General features: G+C 38.5%; 1 pseudogene; it reads left to right on the plus strand.

Moving 5' to 3' along the window:
• The first annotated feature begins 629 nt into the window (after positions 1–629).
• Positions 630–1543, plus strand: LOC118974308 (olfactory receptor 5G3-like; annotated as a pseudogene).
• Positions 1544–10481: the final 8938 nt, after the last annotated feature.

Genomic DNA, 10481 nt, shown 5'->3' on the forward strand with positions numbered 1-10481 from the left:
ACAATAGGGTGCAGTAGAAGGGCTTGAATTTCAGTAATGTGAGTTCCCAAGTTAAGCTGAATGCATGAAGGATTTGTGTAGTTTTTTTTTTTTACAGTTTTCTTGCGATATGGATTGAGAGATAATCATCTTTCTTCTATTAAACTGAATGGAATGGGAACTAATGTCATTGTCTAAAATCATGACATTAAAGAGCTGGAAGACAACATTAGGTCATTTGTAAACTTAAATAAATAAGTAACATTCATAGACACTAAATATAAATTGCCCAGGTCACACAGATAACTAGCAAAATAACCATACCTAGAGCCCAAGAGTTTGAGTAATTCCATGAAAGTTTATTGTACATGCCATGATTTTTAAAAAAGTTATTTATAGTGTATTGTGATTTGATCAAGATGAGCAGCAATGCAAGAGTGTTACACATATATCTCCAGAATTTTTTACATGTTTGAACTGTTTAGTATAAGAAGAAATATAAAATTGAGCTGTAAAAGTAAATACTTATAATATCTGAAGAACATAGAGAGTAATGATAGCTAATGGATTCAAAGGCTATATATATGGCTTTGTTAGTTACTGATCTATAAAAAATATTTTTTGGCTCTCATTACACATTGCCCCCCAAAATGGATTATAATAATCAAACAGCAGTGACTAATTTTTTTTGTGGGTTTAACAGACAATCTTTCACAGGAGATGATTCTTTCCTTGTTATTTCTCTTTGTGTATCTTGCCACATTGAGAATGAACTTGGAAATGGTGGCCCTTGTCTGGACAGATTCCTAACTCCACCCTCCCATGTACTTTTTTTCTCAGTCAATTGTCCCTTGTGGATGTCTGGTCCTCTTCTTCCATTGCTCCAAAGATGTTGTGTGACACCTTTCTGGAGAGAAAAGTCATCTCTTTCATGGGTTTTGCTAACAGCTGTGGTTTTTTGGTCAGTTTGAAGTTTCCTCCTGGTGGCCATGGCACACGATTGGTAGGTACACAGCCATCTGCAACCTTCATTGTACACAGTCATCATGTCCCAGCAGGTCTGTGAGCAGCTGGTGGTGGGACCTCATCCCACAGGCATTCTAAATGCCATTACTCCAGAGACCTTCCATTTTTGCTTACTCTTCTGCGGTCCAAATGTGGTCAACCATGTTTTCTGTGACATTCTGCCTGTTCTGTCCCTGGCATGTCCCTGGAACAGTAGGTTGGCTCTTTTCATCATGGCTGGGGCTATTGTGGTGTGCAGTGGCCTGGTCATCACCGTCTCCTGTGTTTTCCTCTCGTGGCCATCCTGAAGATTCAGACTGCTGATGGGAGGTGGAAAACTTTCCCCACTTGTTCTCACCTGGCCGCCATCTGCAATCTACATGGGACTCCTTTCTTTAGCTATGTTCTGCCTGACTCAGGACCCTCCATAGATATCAGTAAAGTGATTTCTCTATTTTATACAGTGGTCATCCCCAGGCCGAGCCCCCTCATTCACCCTCTGAGGAACAAGGAGGTGAACAATGCATTCAGGAGCAAGTCTGAAAGAAAAATGCAATGATGTGATTCAGTACTGTGTGGTAAATTGGAGAACAGAAAATTCTTTTCCGCCTGTTGCCAGGTCACTTGTGTACTGAAAGTACTGTTTATATTGTTTTTGCGTCAGCCTTCTCCTTTGTGAAATGATGGAGAATACAAAAGAAGACGTTATTTATGCCAGAAGGAAACCCAAGAGAACTTTTATATAATCTTATATGTGGGAAGGTATTTTATTCCAGAACAGAAACACAAATGTTACATGTGGAAGATCAACAGAGTTCATTAATAAAGGTTTTATATACCTTGTTAAAAGTTGAACAATAGAACATGAAAGAACAATTGCAAAGCAATTGTGACTCACAATAAGTTAATGTCCCGATAGGAAAGTCAATAGGAAAGTGTTGGCATATATATATACACATGAAGCACAGTAGAAAAATGAAACATAGCAGAAAAACAAAAGAAGAAATGAATGGCTAACTGATACAATTGGAAATACAAATGACCTAAATTAAATATACATAACTATATTAAATATATTACATATTAATTGCTCAGCTTTCCAATTGATCAAGTAAATGAAATTAAATGACAAAGCAATGCTTGTATTTTTCATCTATCTGATTGGCAAACATTAAAATGATTATGTGCAAGGCTAGTAAGGTTACCATTTGGATATGAACAACAACTTTATTCATAACTAATGTAGCTAGGTGTGAATAGCTACATTTCCAGAAAATAATTTGTAATTTGATGATTTCTATTCAAATGCACATAATTCTTGACCCAGCTATCTTACATTTGAAAATTCATGTTATAGAAATATAAGTACCTGAAACAAATGTTGCAGCATCTTTTGTAGAGGATATAAGAGAAAACAACCTGAATTTACATTATTAGGAGAAACATACATTTCTTTCTTTGAAATGTTGCATAGCTAATTATAAAAAGAATTAGTTAGATGTTCATTCTTTGGTTTAGGGGAAACTTTCTGATATAATTATTGATAGATGGAAAAGAATCAAGTCCAAGTTTAATCTGTACACTATTATAATTTATAAAAAAAGGAACAAGAAAAGAAGTGGGGTAAAACCTATCTGATGTATAAAATATATTGGCATGTGCATATGTACATGGTCACAGAGAGAAGCATGGAAGGCTACAGACCAAACAATTAACATTGGCTAGCTCAGTGATGTGACATTGGAATTAGCCAAGGGGGTCATACTCCTCTAAGTTGTTGGACTTGTTTTACAACCAGTAGGTTTAATTTTATCTTTAAAACTCATTTTTGAAAGGCTATAGTCTGTGCCAAAACTAGAATAAAAAAGAATAAATCTATCAGTAAATAAATACACTGAGGGGGTAGTCTCAATGTTTTCTCTTAAGGCTACTCCACATTCCAACATTCTATGATTTCATGAAACACTTCTTCACATGGGTAAATACTATCATTGTCAAGAATTAAGGAAAATAAAGATACTCTCAATGACTCTATGCTTCAGTCTCTATTTTTTCTCTCTCTAAGAATCTGCATTTTCTCTCCACTTCCCAGAGGCTAATTTTTATACGTAGTGGCAAGTTTGATCCTTATTAAAAGCCTTGAAATGATAACAAAATGCTATTAAAAATGACACAATACAAATGTGATGAAATCTGAAATAATCCACATGAAACTACATTTTATAGTTTTTGTAGCACAAGATTTCATAGAAAGAAATATCTGCTTCTCCTAACCATACAAATTCAGTTTGTTTCCTTTTATTCTCCACACATATGGCGTTGCAACATTTCCATACTATGTATTTCCAAATGTTAGATAGGTCAGTCAAAGGTTATATGCAACCAACATCGTTAATTATCAGTCTTGTCAATTTTTACAACACCATTTCACTAAGAATCGTTAAAATTTTGGCTTAGATGTGACAAAGGAAAATGAACTTTTGTCCTTACTTTTATCTAGAAAGGTCAACAGTTTCTTTCTTAGTCAGTTTTTGCCTTGAAATGACTTTGTTCTATATCTCCACTATGTGACATGTGTCAAACCACAAGTCACCTTTGAAGTTCATCATTTCCTAGTATAAGACCTGAAGTACTTTCTGTATTTTTAATTATTTCTTGAACATTTATGATGCAAAATCTATTGGAAAGGGGCTAGGGGGAGAACAGCAGGAAGCAAGTGATAATTATAAATTTCCTGAATTGCTCTCCTTTGATATATGCAAATATATTCAAGCCAACTGTCTTCCTCTAGCTTTCATTATTGCTGTTCTGATAACCTAACATACTTTTCTTTAGAATTCTTTCCCTACCATGTTTACATGGATAACTCTACTTGTTTTTCATATACTGCTTAAGCGTTGCTTCTACTCAGAGAATCACACTAATTTTTGAATCTAAATTAAAGCCCATGTAGTTATTTTTCTCTTATGGCATCATATTCTTTTCCTTTAAACTTAGTAAGTGTAATGCCATGTGCATTAGGACTGGTTTTTTGTTTTGTTTTTTAATAGTGAGAAATGTTCCCAGCTGATTCTCCATGCTAGGCAGTGACAGAAATTCAATAGGAGGTGTGTTTTGTTTGTTTGTTTGTTTATTTCTTTACCCTATAAGTCTTCATGTGGTTCTCCTTATCTTATAAAGAAAGAATAAGTTCCAATACCAGTCAGGAAATTATCTGTCAATTAAGGCTTCCACACACTGGGATCTCCTGATTGGTAACATTGGCTCCTGGGAGAAGGTCATCACTTTTCATGAGACATGGCTTCTGAGGAGAACTCATATGCAATTCTTTTTAAAAAGTTTTTATTTTAATTGTTGTTCAAGTACAGTTTTCTGTCTTTTACTCTCATCCCAGCCCACCCACCCAGCCCTCTTCAGCTCCCTCCCATTTCCACGCCCCCTAGTTTTTGTCCATGTGTCCTTTATATCACACACAATTCTTTTTTAAATTTGTAATGTTTATTAAATTTATTAGGGTGACATTGGTTCATAAGGTCCTGTAGGTTTCAGGTGCACATTTGTATGATACATGATCAGTGTATTGCATGATGTGCCCACCACTCAAAGTCAAATCACTTATCTAAATGTCCTCCTTTACACTTTAATACCCCCAACCCATTCCCTCTGCTAACCAGCATGCTGTTGTCTGTGTCCACGAGTGTTTTTACATCTCACATATGAGTAAAGTCATATGATTCTTAGCTTTTTCTGACTCACTTACTTTGCTTAGCACAGTAAAACTACTTTCTACTGTTAAAAGTGTTTGTTTATACTTCTGTACCTTTAAACAATGATTGATTATTGTTTTTCTCTCTAATGTTTTTTTTTTAAAGATTTTATTTATTTATCTTTAGAGGGGAAGGGAAGGAGAGAAGGAGAGAAATATCAATGTATGGTTGCTTCCCGTGAATCCCCTGCTGGGAACTGGCCTGCAACCCAGGCATGCGCCCTGACTGGGAATCGAACCGCAATCGTGTGGTTCGCAGGCCTGCGCTCAATCCACTGAGCTACACCAGCCAGGGCTCTCTAATGTTTTTTATATAAAGCTGCACTGCATATAAATAATCTAAAATCATTGTTTCTATTAAATATACTGACTTCATATTTTCTTATTTTCATATGCAATTCTTGTCTTTGTAAGGTGTTGGTTTGTTTTGTCTCTGTCTCCTTTTAGAATTTTTTCTTTACCTTTGATTTTCTATAGCTTGAAAAACTTATGCTCAGGTATTGTTTTTGCTGGCATGTGTCCTGCCTGATGTTCTCTGAGCTGAATCTGTGGTTTGGTGTATAAGATTAATTTGGACAAATTCTCAGTAATTATTGTTTCAAATATTTTTTCCTTGCTTTCCTCTTCCTTCTTATACTTCCATGGTGCACATGTTAATACCATTCATAACTGTCCCACAGTCCTAACAGGCGAGGTACTGAATGTCACTAGGGCAGAAAATCCTGGACACCTAGCAGCAGATGCCTAGCAATGGGCAGACCTGGGAGAGCAAGTATTGGAAATAAGTATTGCTAATCAAGACCTGGCCCCTAAGTAACCCTGTCCTCCCCTAGTTTGCCTTTGATCATGAGGTTCAGATCTTATCCCTGAACTTTTCTCCCCTGGCATGTATCTAGTAATGCTGTAGACTCCCTCCCACCCTTAGAGAAGAACAAGGGGGCTGGAGAACAGCCCCATCTGACTAGCGTATAAACGCAGGAGGCAATAGGACCAGTCCGCTAGTTCAGCTGGAAGAAGAAGGCCGCTGACACTCTCCACGGTGTTAAAAGAAGCCCCAGCCCACACCCTGGAGAACTCTTTAAGTCATCCACTTGCAAATTTCTTGCAAGTATACTTTTGCTTTGCTTGTCGGATAAACTTTTGAGAGTTTGAGCCTTGGCTCTGAATTCCTTTTTAGCTAGAATTCAAGTACCAAGGTCTACTTTTGCCACTTATGCTTACATATTCAGATATGCTGGGTTTATTTTTTTTTACACTTTGTTCTCTTTGCTTTTCAGTTTTTGAAGTTTCTATTGATATATCCTCAGGCATACTGATTTTTTTCTTAGCCATGTCTAGTCTACTAATAAGCCCATCAAAAGCATTTTCCATTTTTGTTAGTGGTTTTGATCTCTAGCATTTTAATTATAGTTGATTAAAATTCCTGCCTTGATCATTCCTACATCCCTACCACATCCACTTCTGACACTTGCTCTGTGTCTTCAAATTGCATTTTTTGCCTGCTCTGTACATTTTTTCTTGATAGATAGACATGATGTACTGGATAAATGAAATGGCTGTAAATCAGCATTTAGTGATGTGTGACAAGACAGGGGTGAGGGGTAGAGGTGTTCTGTAGACCCATGGTCATGTCTCCATCTTTTAATGAAGCTCTGCCTCTGCATTGTGAACTTGACAAGTGTTTCTCAGTGTTTTTTTCTCTGCCATGAGCTGGGACAGGATGGCTAGAGTAGGCTGAAATTAGGTGATTCTCTTCTCCCATGTGGAAGGCTAGAGGGGGCTGAAGTTGGCCATTTCCTCTCCCCAAGGTCAATTAGGCTCTGGTAATATCCCCCAGGTTAGGTTCTGGTTAACTAGTTTCTCCTGGGGGTGAGCATAGTTGAGTAAAGGGTGCTGTGGTGTATTTAAAAATGTCCCATTTTCCTCCTCCTGCTGGAAGCATAAGTGGATTTTTCCCCAGATATTTTTACCACCAAGAAACTCATCTTTCCTTCACTTGGGTCTACCTTTTCTGTTAGCCATAACATTTAACACCTTCTAACTTATATGCCCTCAAAATGATTTTTAAATGTATTGTTTATTATTTTTCCTCACTAAAATGTATGTACCATATAGGTGCATTCTTTTATTAAACTGATACATCTCAAGAGTGTGGAAAAAGAAAAAATAGAAGTTCTTAAGAAAGCATGAAGTCAGAGAATCAGATGCAGAATTGGATAGGCTGGCTCCAAACAGAATTGTGTAGAATGACTTGCACTTGACTGAAGAATAGGAAGTATATGTGTATGCACATGAAGATAATGGGGTGAGAGAAATGTGTAAAAAATGTGTCTTTCAAGTAAATAGAGGTTGCATTTTTCTTGTGCTGCCTTTTATTCTCCTGTTGGCCCTGTCTATAATGCTCATTTATTTTATCTTTGATAACATCAGTGTCATTCTTCTTTTAATTCCAATTTCTTTGGGGAAGTTTTAACCCAACTCCATCGCTCTGCTAGTGCTGCCATAAAGAAAATACTGGGTGGCACAAAGAACAAGATGACTTCTTGTACAGTTCTGGACTCCCACTCTTATGACTTCATTTAACCTTAATTATCTCATGAGAGGTTCTCTCTCCAAATACAGTCACATTAGGGGTCAGGGCTTCCGCATACGAATTTTGGGGAAACACAATTTAGTTTACCACATCAATGAAAAACAATATTTGAAGCTTCAAACCAGTAACACAGTGGTGGCTTTCCCCTTTATTAAACAATCTATGATCTTAAACCAATTGTTCCAAACCAAAATGAGCCCTGCTTAAAAATCTTATAAGATCAGTTCTACAAAACTTGGGATTGTGGGTGCTATAAAATTTTCTGGGGGTTTTGGCTTTTAATTATGTATAGATGAGAATGTATACAGAGTTTACTTGGTGGAGCCTTGCTTTTGGGTAACTCAACATGACTGATTTAAAAGTTAAGAATATAGTACATTTTAGTGATAACCAGAAGTGTCTGTACGGGATTTTGGCCCCTAAGCACACATTATTTGTATGGAAGTGAATCTGCAGGTGGACTTTGGAGTCCTTAACCTAGGTGAGGACTTTCCCCATGTTAAATAAACCTAAAGCAAGGTATTTCCAAGTCTATTTGTAGTTTTGTAAAATTTCATGTTTGACTTTTGTCATGCTTATGTTTAGTCTCCCAAAACAACCTGTAACAACTTTTAGGTATAGTATTTGAATTGTGACTTTCTGTCTCTCAGGACCAAGTGCTTCTGGTTCAAAGGAACTTGGCCCCATTTTTCAAAGATGTTCCATTTTCCTTCTGGAGCTACTCAGAGAAACAAGTAAAACCATATTAAATATTCAGTCTGCCGGTGGGAGGTGAAAATCTGTTTCCATCTGTTCTTCGTACTTGTCTGCTGTGGCCTTCTCGTATGGCACCTTCTTGTTTACTCATACACAGCCCAACTGAAGTTCTTCTTCGGACATCAATAAAGTGGTTCCTGACTTCTATACCCATTGATTCTCATGCCGAACCCTCTCGTCTCTAGCCTGAGGGACATGAATATAAACAATGCATTTTAGGATGACATTTGTTAGGAAGAATACACGGATGGGTAGGTGATTCAGCAGGCAGCTTTTGCCATTGTATAGGTGGAGTGCTAAAGTATGTGTCAAGAATAGAATTAGATTGTCCCGAAGAAGTCATTTTAAATGTTGGCTCTGCCAATTATAAAGAAGTTTAAAAACAGATAAATGTTATACCATTTCTGGTTGTCAATTTCTTAGTTTGTAAAGATGAGGGTAAAATAGAGTCAATATCATCTAAATTACTTTTTAATGTGAAATTCTATAATTTTATACAATATCTCTAAACTGTTATGAATGCTATCTTTCATATGGTGTTCTGTTGGGAATTGCCCTGCCTGGTTTCAGAAACTGTAACCCCTCATGGCTAAGGCTGAGTAAAAGACCTTTGGACAATGAACCATTAAGGAGATAAAGTTTATCTTCCTTGTAGGGGCACCACCTCTGCCCCCTTTTTCTTCACCCTGCTTGGCCCTAGGTGGATGACTTGTTAGCCAATGACAGGTAAGATACCTTGAGGGAGGGACAACCTAAGACAAGCATGGTCATGAAGGGGCCCTCAGGGAAGGACTTGGGAGGCTATAGAAAAAGGGGGTGATGGACCCTTACCCCTCGGCTTTGACATAGCCTGAATCCTCATTTTGTCTGTAAGAAGTCTCCTAATCTCTTGGCTGCCTTACTTCCCCTACCCAATTTAAGCCTGAAACAATGCCAGAGGTGGGTGTGGCCCTGTTCCGGAAAGGTTGGGTTCCCTGGGGTGATCAGGCCTAAGAAAAGACGCATAAAATCCTTTGAAACCTGCTTTGCTAAGAATACCCTCAATTTAAATGATAAGGGTCCAAGCATGAAATGAGTTTGTTCCCCAGTTTTATGGCCCTTTAGCTATCTGACCCTGACTCAAAATAAGCCCTTAAAGTACCTTGAATGTTATTTATTGTTTGATCATTACTGACTGACAATGACTGATGAGCTTTATGTATATGCCCTGTATTCCTGTGCAAATTAAACCCAATAAAAACCCACTGAGGACCAGGCTACTGGCTCTTCTCCTTTGAGAGATCAGCCACCTTTCCTCCCCAAGCAGATCATGTCTTGGTAGACTTATTCTCATCTGGGATGGATGGGGGGTTGAGGGGCTGGGGAGGTGTTCCCCTCAGCCACAAAGAACTTCCCAGCATTGACACTCTTCAGTTTTCCAGTTTTCCTTCTTGGGACTTATTCTCCCTTTACAGTCCTTGAATTCAATATAGTACCTGGAAGACTTTTCAACTCAGCACCACATAATAATAAGTCTTTGTTAAAAATTGAGTGAAATAAAGTGGAATGAAATTATAGCCTTTTTAAAGCATAGATTGAAGCCCTAAATGGAAAATCACAAGAGATTAAATAAATATGTGTGGTTTGCAGACAAATTAATACATAATACATACTGGGTGGGCAGAAGTAGGTTTGTAACAGGGCGCAGCCAACAGGAGGGCCCCTAAAAAGGGGATTTGGAATGCGGTCCAGAACTCAAGGTGTACAGGAAATATTAGAAAGACATAAGATGTCCTTACCCCTTACCCCGCCCCCCACAGGTGTCAGTTGGGGGAAGGGACAAATGGAGCAGGGGCATGGAGAGTTGTTTTGCATAGCAACAGTTTTGTAGATAACTTCTAGAATGGTCATTTAACATATCTATAACCTTTAAATGGTTTCATAGATATGTTAAATAGCTGTGGCTAGGCTTTGAGCCAGGGAGAAGGGAGTGACTTCCACCCAGGATGTAATTGGGAGGCAACACCCCCTGGTTACAGCGCCTGTGTGAGAGCTTGGAGATGATTGGCTCCATGCCATGGCGGCCATGCTGGCCCAGACTCACTATGGCTGCCCAGTAAAACTGAGAGGATATGGGAGTCCTGGCAGGTGTAACCGATTGTAGGAGGAGCCGGAAATGGGGCTGCAAAGGAGGACTGGTGGGGCTTTAAATGGAGAAGCGGCAGCCATTGAAGAGAGAGCCACGCTGTTGTGGCAGAGTGAGGGCCCCTCTGAAGCCATGTAAGAAGAAGGGGGAATACCACGCGGCTGCAGCTTTGGTAGAAGAGGAGTCATGTGGTTTCTGGCAGAGTGGGGACCTGTGCAGCCATGTGAAGGAGAGAGCCACGCGGTTTTGGCAGAGTG

The sequence above is a fragment of the Sturnira hondurensis genome, unplaced genomic scaffold (assembly GCF_014824575.4).
Source record: "Sturnira hondurensis isolate 20B ecotype Veracruz unplaced genomic scaffold, ASM1482457v3 Scaffold0001344, whole genome shotgun sequence".
Taxonomy (NCBI): domain Eukaryota; kingdom Metazoa; phylum Chordata; class Mammalia; order Chiroptera; family Phyllostomidae; genus Sturnira; species Sturnira hondurensis.